We start from the raw sequence: 17947 nt of genomic DNA on the forward strand, positions 1-17947 counted from the left end.
CTGAGCTTTCAAACTGCAAATGAAGGCATCGACCAATCAAGTTGTGCGGAACGAAAGAATGAAAACAACAACACGGAGGCTCGGTAGTACCAACCAGGATGGCAAACTTTATTACTCCTTTCAACCTTGATGAAGGCAGCGCAGACCAGATCCACTCCTTCCGTTCTTACCTTTCACAATAAAAGCCATAGACATATAATATTTGCAGGCCAATATTTTGTGTGTCGTTTATTTGTCACACGTCCGTTGTATAAACACCTTTAGCCATGTTGGCATAGGCGTAATATTTGAACTTTGGATAAAGTCAGGCTAGCTGTTTCGCCCTGCTTCCTGTCATTTATGCTAATTGCTAAGCTAATCACATTCCCACTCCAGTTCATCTTAACGCACAGATATGAGATTCTCTTATCATCTCACTCTTGGAAAAATAGAGAAAAAGAGTATTTCCCAAAATTTGTTTAAGGACCTGACCTTTATTATTCCACTAGGTCTAATAACATCATGAACATGTTCCATCAAGGTGTGTGAAATACAGTAATGTTTGTCCTCTTTGTTTCATCTTGGCAGGACTTACATGTTTTCCACATAAAATCAATGGTCACAGTGTTGAGAAAACTGCAGATGTTATGACAGGTACGGTGTAAGATGTACGCTGTATTTCATAACCTTTTTACTTGAATTTCCGTACAAAATGGTACCATTATATACGAATGGTTGCAACTAACTACCATCACCTCTCAACTGACAGAGATCTTTTAATTTCTTTAACTGACTCTTGATGGGATCCTATTAGTTTAAACTTTATATATTCTGTAAAGATCTTTAAATTTGAAAGGGATACATCTCAGTTTTTGCAGACATCCTACTAAAATGTTTGATGTAAAATCTTTTGCGTGACTGTCTTTTGTCACAAGTTTTGGCAGGCAGCAACGCCTCCTAGGACTTACCTCAAAGATTCTGGCCCAATATCAAGAATTTGTGTCTGTCATTACCGTGATAGTCATCACCCACCATGAGGGTACCCCTCCCAGCTTCACTCTAATCTCTGATCCTTCAAGGGGAAGAAAACAGTTTGTTCCCGTACGTATTAACAAACTATGGATGGCTTCAAATCCCGTCACAGTGTTTTAAAGCTGTTATCGTTGTGTGATTCATTTTTAATGTGAATAAAATGAGTAAAAGATTTGATTATAAACATACTACACACTACCCATTTATTGTCTTTTTCTTTTAAAGCCTACTTTGAAGGATTGTTGGGAATAATCAGTAGTCCATTTTTATTTTCTCTTTCATTTACTGGGACAAACATTGTCTCAGCTGTCTTCGCTGCATGAACACTTAATTTTCTGTAAACTATGAAGAACAGCAGGAAACACAACTTGCAGAAGAAAAACAAAACACTTTAGTCCTTGAGCCAGGACCCAAAATTTGGGCCACCACTACCATCTTGGGGTAATAATTCTCTAAGTGATTTTTGGCAAGGTATACACCCCTAGTGCTAGAAAATATGTGATAGCATTGCAGCGGACCAGATCTCGGCAGAATAAGACCAGAATGGGGTAAAATAAGACCAGATCTGGGTAGAATAATACCAGATCTGGGTCGAATAAGACCATATATGGGTAGAATAGGACCATATCTGGGTAGAATAGGACCATATCTGGGTATAATAAGACCAGATCTGGGTCGAATAAGACCAGATCTGGGTAGCATAAGACAAGATCTGGGTAGACTAATACCAGATCTGGGTAGAATAGGACCATATCTGGGTAGAATAAGACCATATATGGGTAGAATAGGACCATATATGGGTATAATAAGACCAGATCTGGGTATAATAAGACCAAATCCTTGGTAGAATAATACCAGATCTGGGTAGAATAAGACCAGAATGGGGTAGAATAAGACAAGATCTGGGTAGACTAATACCATATCTGGGTATAATAAGACCAGATCTGGGTAGAATAAGACCAAATCTGGGTAGAATAAGACCAGATCTGGGTAGAATAAGACCAGAATGGGGTAGAATAAGACAATATCTGGGTAGACTAATACCATATCTGGGTAGAATAAGACCAGAATGGGGTAGAATAAGACAAGATCTGGGTCAAATAAGACCAGAATTGGGTTGAATAAGACCAGCTATGGGTTGAATAAGACCAGATCTGGGTAGAAAAGGACCAGATCTAAGTAGAATAAGACCATATCTGGGTAGAATAATACCAGATCATGGGTAGAATAGGACCATATCTGGGTAGAATAAGAACAGATCTGGGTAGAATAAGACCATATATGGGTAGAATAGGACCATATCAGGGTAGAATAGGACCATATCTGGGTATAATAAGACCAGATCTGGGTCGAATAAGACCAGATCTGGGTAGCATAAGACAAGATCTGGGTAAACTAATACCAGATCTGGGTAGAATAGGACCATATCTGGGTAGAATAAGACCATATATGGGTAGAATAGGACCATATCTGGGTAGAATAGGACCATATCTGGGTATAATAAGACCAGATCTTGGTAGAATAAGACCAAATCTGGGTAGAATAATACCAGATCTGGGTAGAATAAGACCAGAATGGGGTAGAATAAGACAAGATCTGGGTAGACTAATACCATATCTGGGTATAATAAGACCAGATCTGGGTAGAATAAGACCAAATCTGGGTAGAATAAGACCAGATCTGGGTAGAATAAGACCAGAATGGGGTAGAATAAGACAAGATCTGGGTCAAATAAGACCAGAATTGGGTTGAATAAGACCAGCTGTGGGTTGAATAAGACCAGATCTGGGTAGAAAAGGACCAGATCTAAGTAGAATAAGACCATATCTGGGTAGAATAATACCAGATCATGGGTAGAATAGGACCATATCTGGGTAGAATAAGAACAGATCTGGGTAGAATAAGACCAGATCTGGGTAGAATAGGATCATATCTGGGTAGAATAGGACCATATCTGGGTAGAATAGGACCATATCTGGGTAGAATAATACCAGATCATGGGTAGAATAGGACCATATCTGGGTAGAATAGGACCATATCTGGGTAGAATAATACCAGATCTGGGTAGAATAGGATCATATCTGGGTAGAATAAGACCAGATCAAATCAATCGCAAATTTTTGGAGTAATCCTGCTAACAGACAGACAGACAGACAGACAGACAGACGAACCAACAAACCAACAAACCAACGGCAGTGAAAAAAAAAATTGAGGGCTTGATATGAAAAATGAATGTTTAATTTAATATCTGTTTTGTAGATACAAGGATTTCCATATGGAAGTGCACCTTTAAGACAAATAAAAACCTCCATATGCACGCCAGGCTGTGTGTGTGTAGTGCTGGGCATGGGAGGGGTAATGCTAAGCCTCTGTTTACTCTACGCCACCACCCCTTATCAGCCTTGTGTAATAATGCCATCGACCGTGATGGACGCTAAGTCTGGGAAGTCACAAGACAGTCACACCTGCAGCACGTCAAATGTTCTGCCAGGCAATACTCTCACTTTTGCTCGATATGTGGGCGGGTAAAAAGGGTCAGATGTGTACATCTATATATGGTATTTATGCCGTCAGTGTGAAAACCACCTGGGAAGTCCTCGTTTTTTTCTGTTTGGACAGTGCTCTGTTTGGTTACAAGGGTTGTGTTTGTTGTTAATGTGTGAGTTTCATGAGTTTGTCTTTTGATGATCGTCCGATTGTGTTGAAACTGTTTTTTACTGGAATAAAGAACCAATCTTCGGCCGGCTCGAGCTGTTCATCGAGACTGTAAAGTTCTTGTTCGGCCGGACCATCCTTGCTCTGTTCTGACCTCGGGGGTCAGAACACCCACGGAAAGTGCTAAATCAGAGCCACCGTGACAGAAGCAGAGGCTGAACGCTGAGAAGACTCATTTACGGGCCTGGCCGAGGGATCGTCCAGTAACTGACCTCGAGGTCACATATTGACCGAGCCCTTGGCTATTTATCACTCATTCAGTAGGAGGACAAACCACCATAGATGATTCCATTGGAACTCCCATTAAAACTCCTACTGACACAAGGGCCTTCAGTCACAACTTACTCAGTGTAAAGATATCATCCGACAACATTGTATCTATGTGACACTTCTGGCTGAATGTGAGAATATGCAGCGCTGTCCGTGCAACTCGTGATGCCATTGTGAGATCACGAAGGAGCTCATAATGACTCACTGGGGTCACACAGATGGGAAACACTTGTGTGCAGACAATTTACAGGTGTGTGGAACATTCCTACCAGGTGCAGTGGCCCACTGCAGACACTGACGCTGAATCACTCATTTGATATGAGACAATCTGGTATCGGGAAATGTTCGTGTTCCTGAGTGTGTGTGAGAAAATGAAAAGCGCAGATATAATGTCAGAGGGTGTTTTTTTCTTCTGGACTTGTAAAACCAAAACAATGTGTACTGATTAAAGGAATTGCCTGCTGCTCCAAGATTCCAGGAAGCCAGACATGTAATTGTTCAGTTCTGCAGGGGGGCGGATGATGCAGCAGGTGGCCAAGACGAGGCAGAAGAACTTTAAAGAGGGGTTTTAATCAAAGGTATGTGTTTGAAGAGGCTGCAAATGGAAAGAGATGTTTTTGTGAAGTGAAATATGAGTAAAGTATGACAGTAAACCCACATTAGCACATTGGTGACACAGGTAGGGGCGGAGCCAGAGGGGAAGTGGCTCCCTGGTGACCCCCCCCCCCCCCACCAGAGACAGAAGGTGGTAGTTGGCATGTTGTATCATGGATGGATTACTGAACAGGCCAACCGGGTGCAGGCCCAGGGCTCTGTATGATGTGACTGTTAACATTTCATGTTGGAAAGTCAATCAAACGATCACAAAGTATACTAAACACGCAAAGCGACTACTAAGGTATACAAAACAACCACAAAGAAATATAAAACAAATACAAAGAGATGCAAAACAACGATAAAGACACGCACCTCAAAGAGATAAAAAACCTGCACAAACAATGCAAAAGAACTCAAAAGAGACACAAAACAATCACAAAGAGATGCAAAACAACATTTAAGAGACACAAAACAACCACAAAGAGATGCGAAAGAACCTCAAAGAGGTGCAAAATAACCTCAAAGAGACACAAAACAACCTCAAAGAGACACAAAACAACCACAAAGAGATGCAAAACAACATCAAAGAGACAAAAACAACCACAAAGAGATGCAAAAAAACATCAAAGAGACACAAAACAACCACAAAGAGATGCAAAACAATCTCAAAGAGGTGCAAAACAACCTCAAAGAGACACAAAACAACCACAAAGAGATGCAAAACAACCCCAAAGAGACACAAACCAACCACAAAGAGATGCAAAAAAAACACAAAGGCATGCAAAACAACCCCAAATGGACACAAACCAACCACAAAGAGATACAAAACAACCACAAAGAGATGCAAAACAACCACAAAGAGACATAAAACAACCTCATAGAGACACAAAACAACCACAGAAAGATGCAAATCAACCACAAAGAGATACAAAACAACCACAAAGAGATGCAAAAAAAACACAAAGGCATGCAAAATTCCCACAAAGACACACAAAACGACTACACAGAGATGCAAAACAACTACAAAGAGATGCAAAACAAGTGGTCAGTCTGGGTGTCGGTATGTAGAAGTGGTGGGGGGGGCTTTTTTCTTATAATCTGTTACAAATAGCAGCTATTTATTGGTATGAAGGCAGAAAGATTTTGGCATCATTGGGCAAAAATTCCATAATAACCTTTCAGAATATTGTAATTCAAGTGTTCTGAGAGAAAGCTAGACTTGTGCACCTCCTCATGGCTCTGTTTTCAGGCTTTAAAAAATCTAGACGGGAGACTTTGACCAATCAGAGGTCATTTCAGAAAGAGAGAGCGTTCCTAGTGGCTGTGCTCCGGCTGGTGGGCGGTGCTTGGTATTTCCTCCACAGATCTCAACATGGCTGTCGGGTCACAAACTTTCTCATTTTACGGCTAAACAGTACACTACAAGATGATTCTGAGAACACATCTAATAAATCCAGGTGGAGAGTCGGGGCTTGTGCAGCGTGTTTGAAGGTTCGATGAGTTCAGGGCAGATACCGGGTGGAGTGGAGTGATTAAGATCTCAAGGATGGGAGTGTGTTGAGCTGGGAAGTTATTCTTCAGAGGGAGACTGATTCATGTGGAGGACACTGGATGGGGAGGTTAATTTATGTAACTGTAAAGGGAGGAAGAGTTGTGAATAGGAGCTTTATATTTTCCTTGGAGACGGACTTGTAAGGATGATGCAGGAAAGGCTTGGGGAGGGTGTGTCAACTCTGAGAAAGCACTAGAGGGTGGAGGTTAGTTCAGTAGGCTATAGATGATCATTATATGATCATTTAAGGAGTAACATTTTCAAAACAGGGCATAGCCAGGATGTGATACATAGGACTTCATTTTAATTTTCTGAAATGAAACTCAGGAGGCTGGCAGTAAGCTAGCAAATGTAATCTCTTGCTTTCTTTCTTTCATGCACATACACAGTAGTGAATAGCCACACTGTCTAAATCACTTTCTTTTTCACTCTCAGTTTCTTTCTTTCACACACTCAGACATTCTTAGCCACCGTGTCTCCTCCTCTTCTCCATCGCAACCCACATTCCCGCTCAGTAATTGCTCCCAGAATCCCTCCCCTCTGACGCAGAGAGCTATGATGGGAAAGAAAGTTCCAAACTGGGTTCTTAACCACGTTACCACGGCGACGAGAAACAAAATTCGCCGAGTTCATTTTGGGAAATTGCTACGCTCAGCTAAAAACAGTTATTTTTACGACCGCGCCGGGCACGCACGGTGGGCCTGCATAGACGCTTCTTGGCAAATCCCCCCCCGGTGGAGTCGACACACCACATTTCACAAACGTGTGCAAGAACACACTGCAGTAGCCAGGGTCCAGGTTTTCAGAGCTGTTCCCTGCTCCCCTCGGTGTCTGAGCTTGCTGTGCTGGATGCTTTCAGACACAATGGGCTCATTTGAGTGGACAGGCACAGTGTGAAAAATGTTCTGCAAAGTGGTCTCAGTCCTAGTCAAGGATGAAAAGAATGAAAAGAAGGGGGCGTGAAAGAATGAACACTGTCTGGTCTCGAAGAATGTTCAAACGGGCCAAGTTTGACTCTCAGAAGAATCAGCCATTGATTGAGATGTGTGTGAGAATCAAGTGTTCCTGTTTACCGTGCAGGCTTGAAGCCAATTACATGGTTTTGCTGGACAGTTTTATCCTATGTAAATGATGTGTTTAAAGTCTAAGACTATGTAACTTTTGCAAAAAGAAATAACACATTCATCCTCTTACAAATGCAAAGTTGAATTTATAAGCAATAAAACGCACAATAGTGAATCATGTTACTATTCTAACTCAGTGTACCCCAAAATAACTTTCAAAGGGCCCTCAAAGCTCTTAAAAAAATATACAGCTCAACTCTATAGGCCTATTATTTACAGTGTACTTCTACGTCAGAGGGAAATATTGTTGTAGACTACTACATTCAGAGAAATGTTACTGGTTATGTTGCAGATTCAGATTTGACTCACAAAATATAACAGTTAACAAATATGATGCATTATTATTCATTAAACTATCTGTTCAAGGAGGAACTTTCATTTCTAATATGGTATTAGAAATGAAAGTTCCTCCTTGAACAGACATTAAAGGTCCCATATCGTGCTCATTTTCAGGTTCATACTTGAATTTTGTGTTTATACTAAACATGTTTACATGCTGTATTGTAAAAAAAAACTTTATTTTCCTCATACTGTCGGTCTGAATATATCTGTATTTACCCTCTATCTGAAACGCTCTGTTTTAGTGCATTACAACGGAATTGCGTTGCCAGGCAACGGTTTGGGTCCATGTTTACTTCCTGTCAGCTGATGTCCTTCACATACACTGCAATAGGAAATAAACTGGGACACATTTAGAATGTTTACGTTTAAAACAAACCGTGTAATGGTCTAAATATTGTATATTTGTGACATCACAAATGGACAGAAAACGGCTTGTTTCAAACGCACAATTTCTGAATACGGGCTGTGTGTATTTCTCCGTATATTGAGCGTTTTGATAGTTCAAATATCAGTATTTATATAACACTTAAACCTGCTTTATAATATAAAATACATGAAAAAAAAAAAGTTCGGGACTGTTTTCCCGCTGTGTCTTTGTTCTACTCCCACCCGCACATGCACATATTCTGTCCATAAATCTGTCAATATCGCATAGGGATATTTGTGTTTTGATAAAACAGCGGCCCCGCTGGTGCATCAGTATCAGTTCAGGCGGAGAGCGGCACTGCAGCACAGGAGACAGCGAGAGGCTTCCAGAACAAAAACCTGCAAAATGATGATAAATTCAGATCAAGTTCTGTGAGTATCTGATGAGGGAAAAGCTACTATAATTAGAAAAACACCACAGTAACTGTAGAACCTGCGTGTTGTGTCAACGTGGTGTTTGTGAACAAAACGTCACTCTCTGCTTTTCCGTTTTGTCCGCTTCACGTTACTGGGAAACAAAACAATACGTTGACGCGTGATCTTTGGTGGATTATGTATTTGACGAATTACAGGAGATGCTTGGACAGATTCAGAAAAGATGGTGAATCTAATTTCGTCGGTGCATTTGGTCAGTAATTAGAGCTGCAATGTTATCTTCCTTGTTTTTGTAACAGAGTTCTGCTGATACGGACACCAGCTCAGAGCGGGACTGTGCTGGACTGTCTGCAGAGCCCTGAAGCCCTGCACCCCCCCCCCCCCCCCCCCCCCCCCCCGCTGCTGAAGAGCGCTGTGTGCTTATTCATTCAATGTTTATTAATATTGAACATACTGCATGTTCAAATTGCACCAAATTTTAAAAAAGCACTCCATGGGGTGCCCAGCAATACACCTGCCAAGTGTGAAGTAGATCGGATGAGCGGTTCTCGAGATATGCGAGGGACACACCCACATACAGACAGATATTCTTTGCTTTATACGGTAGTTAGATTAGCCACCATAAGATATGGGTCATACCAGACCAAGAAAGGTGTATTGAGCTAAGAGTGTACGCATTATTGCTTATGAATTTAATTTTTCATTTGGAAGAGGTAGAATGTGCAATATTCTGCAAAAGTTACAAAACGTTAGCCTTTCTTTGTTTAGAAATTAATTGAAATATTACTGCTCGAAGTTAATATCAGCCATTACTACCAGTGAAGCTAATCTGTTACATACTTTGAGATAAACAGGTTTAGCCTTCCCTTACGAAAAGTAGTATACTTCAAGATTATTTTATGAAGTATACTTAAGTAAAGTTAAAGTATATTTCCCCGTAGTATACTTTATGTAGTAAGTACTACTATGAACTATACTACAAGTGATACTGTTAGTTTAATAGTTATACACATGTAGCCCACTTTTTAGTTTAAAGAAGTACACTTTAAAGTACTCTCAGTTTAATAGTTTTTATACTGCAAGTATACTCGTATATACTTGAAAATTCTTGATGAATTGAAGTAAGTTAATATAAAAACGTTCGTTGACAAACTCTCACACACTTTAACAGGCCTACTCTATCAAAAGGTAACCACAACTACAAGCCAAGTATACCTTTCTGTAGGCCTATAAGGCAAGAATACTTAATTATACTTTTCTTAAGTATATCTCGATGAAAAGATGAAGTATAAGCCCAGTATACTTAGACTTTACTGTATACTTGTCAGTATAAGCCAAGTATACTTAGCTTTTGCAGACAGGTATACATACAAGTCTAAGTATACTTAAGTATATCTCTGATAAGTACATAAAAAGTAAACTGAAAGTATACTCTCTTATTTTAAATTTAAAATAAGTATACTAACTGCACACTTGAATAAACTTCTATTTGGTAAGGGTTGTTTACCCTTGTTTTTATCAGCTCTCAGAGCCTATAGATAAATCTGTCCCATCTGTTCACAGCTTTTTGCAATCTGTGTGTATTTTAAGTTCAGCGGCTGACTCATTCCCCCCACGTAATAACCTCCTCGCTGACCAGGCGCCGCCTCGTTGATTGTACAGTAAATGGAAGTTGCAGTGACGGAGGCCACTTCGGGGAAATCCCTCTAAAAAAGGGGTGTCGCTGTACCAAGGAAACCCTCTACGTCCCCTCCTCCTCCTCCTCCTCATCCTCCTCCTCTTCAGACGGCCATATGAAACCCTCCTTCTACAGCTTTCCACTCCTCGTCTGTCAGTCTTTCCATCCTTTTTTTTCCCATGCCACGCAGATGTGGCCACACATGGTTTTAATTCATTCCAAATGGCGGGAAAAGTATTGCTCTCTTCTCCTTCACAATAACTCTTCCTGTGGCCTTTTGTCACTTCACGTGCACGTAGACATGCACACTTACACACACAGATAGACGGTGAGAGGAAAAGGGGGGGCAGTGGAAAGAAACCAAACTAGATTGAAAGAGAGGAAGAGCCAATTGGGGGAGTTGATAAATATTGCATATGTTCACTAGTTGCAGCATGTGAGTATGAAAATGCAAAATGACAATCTGAAGCCTCCTCAGCGGCCCTCGGGTGGGTGGGGCTGATGTCTGGACATAGAGGAATTTGTGTGTCTGGCGGCCATATGTTGGCATGTCGGAAAGTCAACCAGTGGGCAATTCACTGACCTTTTGAGTGTGGAAACGCTTTGTGGCTCAATAAAATATGATCACGTCATTGAATCCTGAATATTTAGTGTGAAATGATGGAAAGGGGGATGCTTTAATCATCATCATTTTCTTTAAAGTTGAACTGAAATTTGAATTTCCCTCACTTTTTTTGTGTAAGGAAATATAACCCATAATGATACTGCAGCTGCAGGGGGGAGGGGTGTTTCCATGGTGACAGACATTTAAGAGCCGGCGTTGTGCTACTGACTGGAGAAAGTCATAACCCCGTAGCCTGTAAGTTGATAGAAAACGTTTTTCCCACAGTGTTGGTTCCGTTTTTGAATTGAAGACATCTGTTCCTTTATAACATTAAACGTTTGGAAAGTCCCATGCCCCTTAAAGCAGCAGGAGGCGAGATTGGAGCAAATATGATTAAAAAAAGTTTTTTTTTTTAAACGGTCGATATATCCTGATAGTAGAGTGCATGAGACGGGTACTCTGCTCTTAAAGGCATCTGCAAGATTTCCCAGACCGGAGGAAAACAAGTCAGTCAGAGCTGATCTGGAGTCTGCGTCCAGCTGCCGTCTATGAGAGCCAGCTGTCAATCACTCGCAAACTCCGACCAAACGGTTAAACTAGGCAGCGCTGATTAAATATGAATCAATTTTCTGTTACTGTAATGCCTATTTCTTGCAAAATGTTTTCAGAAACATCTTGTTAGCTGTTAAATGAAAAAGTTTGTGACACAGCAGCCATGTTGAGAAAGAAATACCAAGCACCGCCCACAAGCCGGAGCACAGCCAATAGGAACGCTCTCTCTCTGAAATGATCTGTGATTGGTCAAAGTCTCTAGATTTTTTAAAGCCTGAAAACAGAGCCATGAGGAGGTGCAGAAGTCTCTCAGAACACTTGAATTACAATATGCTGAAAGGTTATTATGGAACTTTTGCCCGATGATGCCAAAAAAGGTCTGCCTACTGAAGCTTTTACATGACGTAACAGAAAGAGTCCGATGTTATTAGGCTGTAAATAAATAAAAAGACCACAAATCTATCTTCTTATCTTGCTGGTTTCTTATTCTGTCACTAAGGAGACAGAACAAGGTTGATATTATTCATCATTACAATACATTATTAGTTCTGTGGTATTAGCCTATAAAAAATATAGATGCATTTCTGGGGGGTTCAGTGACCCCTCTCAACTAATGCAAACTCCGCCTGCGGCCAAAATAACTAGGACTGCCCCCTAAGTCGATTAGTCGACCTATTCGGTTGTTTTGGTCTTAGATTTCTGTAGTCAATAAGTATTTTTTTTTTATGATTTTTCATGCTGAATGACTTATTTCCAAGAAACTTATGTGCACATCTCTGGTAAACACACAATTTAAAGTAACGTTCCTGTGTGGTACTTTGTAGAGAAACTGTGGAGTGGAGTTTTACAGATCTGTGAATGATCTGTGTCTGGGTCCTGTGTGCCTCGAGCTCACATGCTCTTGACAGTCTCTTGTTCATTGTGTTGAGTACATTCAGTGCTATGTGAATTTTTGTGTGCGTATCTGTGTGTATATGCATACAGTACATACTGTATGCATATACAGTACATATATGTATTTAAGTGTCTCTAATTGGCTGGGTGCTTGTGAGTATCCCAGTTTGTGCTCATATGTGCTTGGCGTATCATCATGCATATACAAACATGTTATTGTGCATGCACCACTTGTGTTAACATTTTTGGCGTGCATGTGCACTTGTGTGTCTTATTTCTAATTGCATGTGTAACTTCTGGGTGTGGAGCTATTGTCATCTTGTCTCTTTCCTCTTGACCTTTGACCTGGGAGTGGCAGATGATGACCAGAGTCTGAGTGGGAGAATGCAGAAGTTAAACAGATTTGGACCTCCCTCCTCCATTTCCCTCCTGAAACTGTCTCACTTCCTCCCATGCTTGAAACTCTCGCTTTTTTTTTTAGGATCTCTTTTTTTTCTCGTCAGTTGTTGTATATTTAACTGTACCAACCCGGTCTTCTTATGTGTGTCCTCTTTCTTCTGCTAGTTATAATTCTGACCTCTTATCCGTCCTTGGTCTCATTTGCCTCTGACCTACTATCTGCTGTCTGCTAAGATGTTCTCCTTCTCTCCCATCCAGCTATAACTACGCATTAAATTCTGCTGTTGTATTCTGTCTCTGCTCCCTTTTTTTCTTCCCATGGCCGTCTGTCTCCTAACCACCACCCGTCTGTTACTCCCTCTCTCCCTCCCCCGTCATCCCAACCAGATCTCATGTTCAGTATTGTGAGTCCTCTAATCATTTCCTGGCTCTTTTTGTTTTCTTTTTCTCTCTTTCCCTCCCCCTCTCCTTCCATCTCCTCTTGACCTTCCAGCTGCAGAGCTGTGCTCGCGATCCTTCTCAGCACGCCTGTCTCCCCCCACAGGAATGTGCTATTTGTACATAAACAGTACTGATAAGAACGTGTCTGCACAAGGACAACTTTTCTGTCCAGTAACACAATACTATCAGGGGAGCTGTGGAGGAAGGAAGACAAGATTAGTCATTTAATTCTAGGTTTGAGTTCAGTAGGGGGGAATTCCTGATTGTCAATGGGTCAGTGATGCACTCAGTGTGAAGGCCCCAAACATTCTGTAGGGGTTTACAATGATCATCATGTGGTTACTATTTTAAGAAGAACTGCTTAATGAAAGTTAATGAAGCATCTGACTGGTATTAGTTCAAAGCATTTTTTACAATTCATTTTGGCACAAGATATATAAACAGTTAAATCACTTGGTCAAAGTAACACAATACTGGATTAATATAACCAAGTACCAAGCTGGAAGTTGGAACCTATACTGAGGAGTAATCTATGTTGTACCATTATACATATATTAGGGCTGTCAATCAATTAAAATATTTAATCACGATTAATCTCAAATTAATGACACATTTTTTTATCTGTTCAAAATGTACCTTAAAGGGAGATTTGTCAAGTATTTGATACTCTTATCAACATGGTTGCAAATGTATGCATATATTTATTATTGGAAATCATTTAACAACACAAAACAATGACAAATATTGTTAAATATTGAAACCTTCACAGGTACTGCATTTAGCATAAAAAATATGCTCAAATCTTACATGGCAAACTGCAGCCCAACAGGCGACCACAGCTGTCAGTGTGTCAGTGTGCTGACTTGACTATGACTTGTTCCAAACTGAATGTGTTTATCATAAAGTGGGCATGTCTGTAAAGGGTAGAACCCATTTTCATTCACATATCTTGAGGTCAGAGGTCAAGAGACCCCTTTGAAAATGGCCATGACAGTTTTTTATCACCAAAATTTAGCACAAATTCACTGTGACTTACATGAAACGCGTAACTGAAATGTCCTATTAAGAGATGAAAAGAAGAAAGAAGAAATAGCGGCAGATGAAAACATGAGGAGACTTTAATGTTTACCAAATGAATACATGAAACAAACATAAATGCTATATTTCTATCAAATGTTCTACATTGCTAGTTGTACAAAATCCAGTTATTATTAACAATCAGTAACAAGTAACAATATATAGCTAGAGTGTAACAGTTCACAACCATAACAAATTTATTTTGGGTAAATCAGCAAAGAGTAATACAAAAAAATAACACCAACACTGCGTCAGAACAACTCCTTGTCATGTACTGTATCCATGGGTACCGGGTAAATTTAATGCAGTATTGCTAAACTGACCCTATTTGGGTCAAAATAGCAAATTGGGTCAATGTTAACCCAGTGATTTTTGGTGTGTAGCAATTTTGTTCTTGCATAATTATTGCAACAGTGACATACAAACTTAAAGCAGGTTTCCAAGAAATGATGTCAGTCAGTTGACAGTCAGTTGTTTGCTTTGTCGGTACTCTGTAGAGACAACACATAACCCTCCCCCGTCAATTATTGACCAATGGTTTACTCGAAAATGATAAGAGACAGAGTCAGAGTGAGCGGCAGCTGGATGTAACTACTTAGTCATGGATGCCTGCGTCAATCATCCATGAAACGACAGGTGGGGACGCACCGGTTTCCATGGAAACAGGACGTAGCTGCTGACTCATTGACCAAAATGGATAAACCTTCAACTTCCCTTCAAAATAGGAAATGTCGCCCATTACCACAAACATCCCGCCTATTCTCTTAACATCCCCAGGATCTCGTTCCTCCGAGGCACAAATCTCCAAAGTAAGTCATTACATAAGGGTGTCGGATTACATGCAAACATGCAGCCAGGCTGCACAATGGCTGCATTTTCTTTTTGCCACTGTGCTGAACAGACAGCTGGCCATGGCCATACTAGGAAATAATGAATGAACAGCAGTTATGACTGAAATCTGCAACATTTGCAAGTGTGCTATTAGTTTAAAGTTAAAATAAGGGAGTCTGCTTTCCGTTTACTTTTTATGTACTTATCAGAGATACACTTCTACTACACAAAATTATACTTAAGTATACTATATACAACAAGTATATAGAAGAGTCTATGTGTACTTGGCAAGTATACAGAAAGGTCTAAGTATATTTGGCTTATATTGAAAAGTTTACAGAAAAAAAAGTAAATTTGGCTAAGTACTATACGTTCACTTAAAGAAAACTTACAAGTATACTTGCAGTAAAAAATATTAAACTGGTAGTGTATGGAGAGTATACTTTAAAATGTACTTTCATAAACTAAAAAGTGGGCTACAAGTAAACTATAAGTTCACTTGTAGTATAGTTCATATTATAATTGCAGTACAAAATACAACTTGGATGTAAACTAGTAGTGTACTAAAAGTTTACTACATTTACAATTAAGTATACCTAAGTATACTCGAATACTTCTTGCGACTAAATTGGCCCACTTCTTAGTTGATATACTTTTATCAACTAAAAAGTGGGCCAATTTAGTCCCAAGAAGTATTCAAGTAGTACACATACAAGTATACTACTAGTGCACTGATATTGGTATACTTATTACATAAAATATACTAAGGAATATACTTGAATTATACTAAAGTATAAGTATATTTGGCTAAGTACTATACGTTCACTTAAAGAAAACTTACAAGTATACTTGCAGTAAAAACTATTAAACTAGTAGTTTATGGAGAGTATACTTTAAAGTATACTTTCATAAACTAAAAAGTGGGCTACAAGTATATAACTAGTAAACTAACAGTATACCTATAAGTTCACTTGTAGTATAGTTCATATTATAATTGCAGTGCAAAATACAACTTGGATGTAAACTAGTTGTGTACTCAAAGTTTACTACACTTACATTTAAAGAATACTTAAAAGTATACTTTTATCAACTAAAAAGTGGGCCAATTTAGTCCCAAGAAGTATTGAAGTAGTACACTTACAAGTATACTACTAGTACATTGATATTGGTATACTTATTACATAAAGTATATTTGGGATTATACTTGAACTATACTTAAGTTTACTTCATTAAATAAACTTGAAGTATACTTCTTTTCTTGTAAGGCACAGCAGAGGGGGGCAGTATAGAGCAGGTGTTAAGGGTAAAGGCAGGCAAAGGCAGGTAATGGCAGCAGGGTTAGTGTCAGGTGAGGCACTATCACTACTATCCAGACCTTTGCACTCCCCCCCTCAGTGTAGGTTTGACCAGTTGCTGTCCTTTGTTGTGTAATGTTGCCTTTCTGATGTGGGTTAGTTTTGGGTGATTGAATCTGTGTGTGTGTGTGTAAGGGAGAGAGAGAGAGAGAGAGAGACATTTAGTGGAGGACGGAAAGTAGGTTTGTGGGAATTTGAAAGTATGGGCGTGGGTGTACATGCGGGTGTATGTGTTCTCGGAATCAGTTCTCTTATCGGCGGCAGGGGAGCCAGAAACATTAAAGGTGTTGTGACTGCTTTCCTAAACAATGCCTTATAGAGAAAATAAACCGTGCATTCCAACATGCTGGTGAAAAAAAGTGTCCAACTGTTATCTCCACTCAGCACACTGACTGGGTAGGAAATAACAGGTCTGCACGCTGCACCCCTCCCTGCTCCGGTGTTACCTTCCCCTCACTCTGCTATTTCATTTTACCTCTTTACATCTCTTTGTCTCGCTCTCCTTCTCCCCCCTTTGACTTCATTTGTCTTTCCTTTGTCCAGAGAACTAGTGCAGGTGTTGAGGTAGTAACAGCTCTGCCTTTGTGCGTACCTATCAGCGGGACCTTTCCTCCCCCCTCTGAGGCTACAACCCCCGTGGTTAAACCTGTCTACCTGGTTTACCTTTTCTTCCAACATGCTTGTGCAGTGGATTGAAACAGCACTTGGCTGCTGCTGGCACGTGGCTGTGATCATTTCATTTTTGTAGTAGTTTTGGTGACACGAGGCGCAAGCGCAATCCTGGAACAGGCTGAATATCCTGTCAGACAGAGACGGCAACAGTAGGTGGAGTCGACGGAGGTGGAGTTAGTATTAACAGATGACATTGGCTCCTCTCGTCGTCTTTAAAAGCTGCAGAAAGTTAAACGGACCGTGAAGCGAGTTGAGGCCGACTTCTCTGCGGGGAAAACTGGAGGAAGTCACGACACAAAAAAACGCTATATGATAAATATTAAAGTATTACATGCCAAATATCTGTTTAAGGACTAAATTGTCAAAACTGAGTTAAATTTTAATTTTAGAGGACTCAAAATTTTACATATATAATCATTTCCAATATATGTAAATATACATAAACAGCATTATCCACTAAAAGAATCACAACATCTTTGTATAATATTTCTTATTATCAATGTCAATGGGCTGTCAATCAAGTCAAATATTTAATCTCGATTAATCACATGATTGTCCATGATTAATTGCGATTAATCGCAAATTAATTGCAAATTTTGTATCTGTTAAAAATGTACCTTAAGGCTGCAGTAGGCAGTATATTTTTGGCATCGTTGGGCAAAAACTCCATCATAACCTTTCAGCATGTTGTAATTCAAGTGTTCTGAGAGAAATCTAGACTTCTGCACCTCCTCATGGCACTGTTTTTCAGGCTTTAAAAAATCTAGCCCGTGACGGGAGACTTTGACCAATCACAGGTCATTTCATTGAGAAAGCATTCCTATTGTCTGTGCTCCGGTCATGTGACCGGAACTTGACGTTCCTTGGTGACGTCACAAACTTTCTCATTTTACAGCTAAACAGTGCAGTACAAGATGATTCTGAAAACATTTGAGGTAAGAAATAGGCTTAACGTAACGTAACGTAACGTAACGTAACGTAACGTAACGTAACACAATATTGATAAATAAACTTGAATTATACTACTTTTTC

Source organism: Sebastes umbrosus, chromosome 6, assembly GCF_015220745.1.
Source record: "Sebastes umbrosus isolate fSebUmb1 chromosome 6, fSebUmb1.pri, whole genome shotgun sequence".
NCBI classification, from domain to species: Eukaryota; Metazoa; Chordata; class Actinopteri; order Perciformes; family Sebastidae; genus Sebastes; species Sebastes umbrosus.